This window comes from Pristiophorus japonicus, chromosome 7, assembly GCF_044704955.1.
Source record: "Pristiophorus japonicus isolate sPriJap1 chromosome 7, sPriJap1.hap1, whole genome shotgun sequence".
NCBI classification, from domain to species: domain Eukaryota; kingdom Metazoa; phylum Chordata; class Chondrichthyes; family Pristiophoridae; genus Pristiophorus; species Pristiophorus japonicus.
In genome coordinates, this window is record NC_091983.1 from 119,334,484 (window position 1) to 119,340,483 (window position 6,000).

The window sequence follows — 6,000 nt, forward strand, 5'->3', positions numbered from 1 at the left end:
GACCTGGGGGTACTTGTGCATGATACACAAAAGGTTAGTATGCAGGTACAGCAAGTGATCAGGAAGGCCAATGGAATCTTGGCCTTTATTGCAAGGGGGATGGAGTATAGAAGCAGGGAAGTCTTGCTACAGTTATACAGGGTATTGGTGAGGCCACACCTGGAACACTGCATACAGTGTTGGTTTCCATATTTAAGAAAAGGATATACTTGCTTTGGAGGCAGTTCAGAAAAGGTTCACTAGGTTGATTCCGGAGATGAGGGGGTTGACTTATGAGGAAAGGTTGAATAGATTGGGCCTCTATTCATTGGAATTCAGAAGAATGAGACGTGATCTTATCGAAACATATAAGATTATGAGGGGAGCTTAACAAGGTGGATGCAAAGAGGATATTTCCACTGATAAGGGAGACTAGAACTAGGGGACATAATCTTAGAATAAGGGGCGGCCCATTTAAAACTGAGATGAGGAGGAATTTCTTCTCTCAGAGGGTTGTAAATCTGTGGAATTCGCTTCCTCAGAGAGCTGAGGAAGCTGGGTCATTGCTTAAATTTAAGACAGAGATAGATAGTTTCTTAACCGATAAGGGGTTATGGGGAATGGGCAGGGAAGTGGACTTGAGTCCATGATTGGATCAGCCAGGATCGTATTAAATGGTGGAGCAGGCTTGAGGGGCCATATGGCCTACTCGTATTTCTCATGTTCTTATGACAGTGCAATAAAACTTAAAACTAAAAGCTATAATAGGGCATTCAGACCTCTGATTAAAATTTTATATCATGCATATGGACTTTAATAATGGTTAATATGTTCTGGATTATTTCTGGTACTTGTTGCATCCATTACAATCTGGGGAAAAATAACATTTTAAACAATCTTTGTTTATACCCAATAAACATACGAAAAAGACAGACTGAAAAAGATCTATTGGCACACTGAGTCAGTCCCATTTAGCCATGTTACAACTGGGCAAGATGGCCCCCAATGCTCCCTACCCACCAGCAACCATGTAAACTCCTGGAAGAGGCAAAAACAATCCTAGGCCAATTCAGGGAGGAAAAGAATTCTGGGAAATTCCTCTCTGACTCCCAGGCAACCAAAAAGGAGTTCCAAGAGGCATTAGTGACCACCACAATATATATCACCCAATATCCCACCCACCTTTACAAAAGCCAAATACTGCGGATGCTGGAATCTGGAATAAAAACAGAAAATGCTGGAAATCTCAGCAGATCAAGCAGCATCTGTGGAGAGGAAGCAGAGTTAATATTTCGGGTCGATGACCCTGCGTCAGAACTGGAGAGTGTTCGGAAAGAACAGATTCTTAACAAGCACTGAAAGGGAGAGGAGAAGAAAGAACAAAAGGGAAGGTCTGTGCTAGATTGGAAGACAGGAGAGATTAGAAAGACAAAAGAGATGATGGCCCAAATTCAAATGGTAATGCCAGGAGTTAGAAAAACATTAGTCAAGATAGGGTGCGAATGGTGGGATAATGACCAACTGCCATTAGAGACAAGGAGAAAAAAAGAAAGAAACAGGCTCTGGGGGGAGGGGGGTGTGGGGGGTGGTGGAGAGGGAGCCAAAGATTGGCAGCGGTTATGCTCTGAAATTTCTGAACTCGATGTTGAGTCCAGAAGGCTGTAAAGTGCATAAACGAAAGAGGAAGTGCTGTTCCTCGAACTTGCATTGAGCTTCTTTGGAACAGTGTAGGAGACCGAGGACCGAGAGGTCAGAGTGGAATGGAGTGGAGAATTAAAGTGACAGGCGACCGGAAGCTCAGGGTCACAATTGCGGACATTTTGTATACAGAAATTTAAACAACAGAGTGTTTCTACGCATAAATGTTAACTGTCATAAACATTTAGAAACACCATTGAACTTTTATTTTTCTTTTCTTTTCAGTTCAATTCGGCAATGCAGAAATGTTAACTTTCTCGGCTCAGTTCAGCAGCAGCATTCTCGCCTCCAGCCTCCTTTCTCGGCTCAGTTCAGCAGTGCGTAAATGTTAATTCAACTTTTAATTTTAATTTTCTTCTCAGTTCGGCAGCAGTGTTCTCTTTTCCCCACTCCCTTCCCTCCTTTCTCTCTCACCAATCTGTGGCAAGTCCAGTGAGAACATCCAAAAAACCACTGGAACTGCACATTCGCAACTACTTTATTTCATTGGCAGCAGTCACTTTCTTTAAACAATGATCTGCAACACATACTCCTTGCAGTACATGTTCCTCTGTTTAATTCACTTTTATCTATCTCAGTCTCATCCCTTGCAGTATAATTAACTGTACAGTAAATGCCACTCACCTTAATACTCTCTTTATGTTTCTCTGAGAATCCCGCTTTAAATATGTCTTTCTGTATCAGCATAACTTACTGAACAACAGAACACTTTGTTCATTCTTTTCCATTGGTTCATAATGTGCACATCAACCATCCAACCCTGGCATTGATGTACACCAATTCTACATGACAGTGTCATGGTGCAGTTTACAGCACTTCTGCAATCATATGTCCTCACATTCTAAAACTATGTTCTCTATTTTCAAAATTAACTTAAAAGTGCTAAAATCATTAAATGTTTGGTATAAACAAGGTACACAATACGACTCTGTTTATTTAGACAAAAATAAACCAGCACTGGATTGGAGCTGTAAATTGTATACCTTTTTTCACTAAATGATTACTTTTTTTTTTGGTTTGAGCACTATGCTCAGAATAATTTATTCAAAATTTGTGTAACCTTATACTACATTGTTTAAAATAATACTCTTTGAAGAACAGAATGAAGTGCAGGAAAATGATTTAAATACATTGAGTAATTCACAGCAAATAAAGACATTGATATATTCAACATTTTTCTCTAACAAAAAATAGAATTGAGTTCTAAGGGATTAGTTCTTAAGAAGGTATTTTTATTTCTCCATGACAATAATGACAAGTATGCTGGTGAATACCATACTGTGCACCTTGAACTCTCCATTCGCTACGCACTTAGGTTACCTACTTTCAATATCAATCATTAACCACAAGCCATTCTGATTTTGAGAAAGTGGAAAATCTACGCACACAGATGCACTCAAAAGAGGAAAATAAATATAATTTGTAGTTTTATTGTCAGGTAATAAGACAAGAAAGTATCACTAGAAGGCTTGTCCATTTATTGTCCAGTGTTTGGCAGAGAGAGTGAAGGGACATGGTTAAGTACAGTAAAACTGTCACAAAGAAAATCAATGTTTCAAGTGATAGTCGTTTTTTGTTAAACCAGGCATGATTGATGCTAACATGGCTTACTTTCAGCAAACAGCTTGTAGGTTATATATAGTCATGCTGTGTGATTTGTTTTCTGTAAAGTATAACTGCATGCGATGTATCTTTGAGATAATCTGTGTTTATGATCAGATAATTAATCTACAAACATATAAATATATTTAAACATATCACAATTTTAAATAAGATAACCACAATTTTAAATGACAGTCTGTGAAATTACCCACTTGTATCATTTTTATTTTCCGTGCTGAGAGCCCCAAAGACTACAGTTCTGAGATGATCCAAAACTGTGCATCATGGGAACTATAGTTTGTGCTGACAGAAAAGTTACAAGCGTGTAAGAGCTGTGTTATAAAGTATCAATATTATATTTGAAACAGAAGTATTGACATTAGTGCACTTCCAATGCTATTTTGTCTTTCCTAACTTAATGTGCTCGTGACATGTTTTCTAAACACAATGTTACATTTTTGAGGAAATGAACTCTTTTCAGATTAGTTTCTCCATCCTTTTTAAGGTGTAACGTGAATTTACACTTTAATTTGAGAATTGCTTTTTTATCTCAACATTTAATTTTATTTTTAACGTAATGTTTTTTTTTCCCCTAAAATTTCAGGTGCAAACCATGACTTTATAAAGAAAACAATCATTTATTATTAATACACTAGAAGATTGACATTGGACACAACAAGATTCTTTGGCAATCATGGGCTCAGTGTTGGCAATGGACCGCCGCCTCCGACTTCACCATCAGAGGATGATTCGCAAAAGACAACGGCACCATGAATAAGCGAGGCAGAGACATCAGGAGAGGGAAAGAGAAAGGCTCCCACTGAGAGAGGGACATGCACAGGGAGAGGCCTATGGAGAGGACCATGCACTGAGGATCAGAGAGAGGAACAGAGAAGAGGGCGAGGGACAGACACAGACAGAGGGAAAGGGAACAAGAGCAGCAGGCAGAGGCACACCAACAGGGGGATGCAGAGGGACAGGAACAGCACGAGCAACATGAAGAGGTCCATGAGGATGTGGGCAGAAGAAGATACATACACAGATGTGGCAACAGAATGCCGTATGCACCCAGGGTCTTTTGCCAACAGTTTTCCTATGTTCACTTCACTGAGAAGCAGTGTGTCCGAAGGCTGTGATGTAAGAAAGATGTGGTGACGGAGCTATGCCGTCTGCTGCAGCCAGACCTTGAACCTCAAACAAGGGTGAGGATGGCTCTCTCAGTGACAGTGAAGGCCACTATTGTCCTCAATTTCTATGCCACTGGATCTTTCCAGGGAGCCACAGCAGACATCTTGAACATCTCCCAGTTTACCGCCCATTGCTCCATTCGAGGATGTTACAGATGCTCTGTACTGAAGGAGAATGGAATACATCTCATTTCCCATGACCAGACAGATGCAGCTGCAGCAGTCAACTGGCTTTGTCAGGATAGCGGATTTCCCCATGGTGCAAGGTGCTATAGGCTGCACACACGTCGCCTTGAGGGCTCCGCACTCCAATCCTGAGATCTTTCAAAACCAAAATGGATACCACTCACTCAATGTCCAGTTGGTATGTGACCACACATGCACAATAATGGCCGTTAATGCTCACTATCCTGGCAACAGCCACGCTGCCTTCATCCTGCACCAGACCGGTGTGCCAGCTCTGTTCCAGCCATCTAATGCAGCTCACGGCTGGTTCCTCGGAGACAAGGCCTACCCGCTATGCACCTGGTTCATGACTCCCCTCCGCAACCCCACCATTCCTGTCACTCTTACATCATAGGCGGTCCCTCAATCGAGGATGACTTGCTTCCATGAGAGTTCACAGATGTTTCAATGAAGGACCCGGTGTTCCAGTCCTGAACTCCAGTTGAGGGGGTGGAAGATGCCTGAGTGTGAATTTTTTTTAATGTGTGGTGAGAATTGCACATCAGCCACCACACGGGCTTGACAGAGCTAGGCCTTTATCCAGTGGCAAGGATTAACCAGGACGATTGGAGACTTGCTCTGCTGCATGGACCTAGTGTGCACAGCATATCGCAGTGTGGGCAGGTCCGAGTTGCCCTTGGGCCCTCGGCTCTTCTGGGCCTTGTACCCTCACTCGCCGCACCTCTGCCACGATGTTCCAGGGCCTAGCACTCCAGCTCTATTTATAGCCCCGACCTGCGGTGGTGTTCCCTTACAGGTCGGGGCAGCCCACAATGACAGTTATGTCTCCACCACCAGGAGCACCAGTGAGCAGACCATCGGAGTGCTGAAGCAATGGTCCAGTTGTCTTGACCACTCAGGAGGAGTCCTGCAGTACTCACCTGACCGGGTGTCCCTCTTCATCATCTTCTGCTGCATGCTGCACAACCTAGCTGTTATGTATTTATGCTTGGGGGTCACCAGACACCAGGGGGCGCCACTGTCAGAGGTCATCGGGCTGTACGCGCACGTGCGCAGTCACTGGTATATAAGCGCGGGTACCATGTCACGTGGGTTACTTTGGGTGTGAATAAAGTTGGATCAGGTTTACACCTGAGGCAGTTTACAGTAACAAGTCTTGTGAGTCATTACATTCATTACATTTGGCGACAAGGTAACTTAAGAACCTTCACATGTACAATGGGCACTATTGGAATTCTGGAGAGATTCGCCGATGGCAAGGATTGGGTGGTTTTTATCGACTGCCTGGATCAGTATTTTGTGGCCAACAAAATGGAAGGAGACACTGACGCAGTTCGGTTTTCCTCAC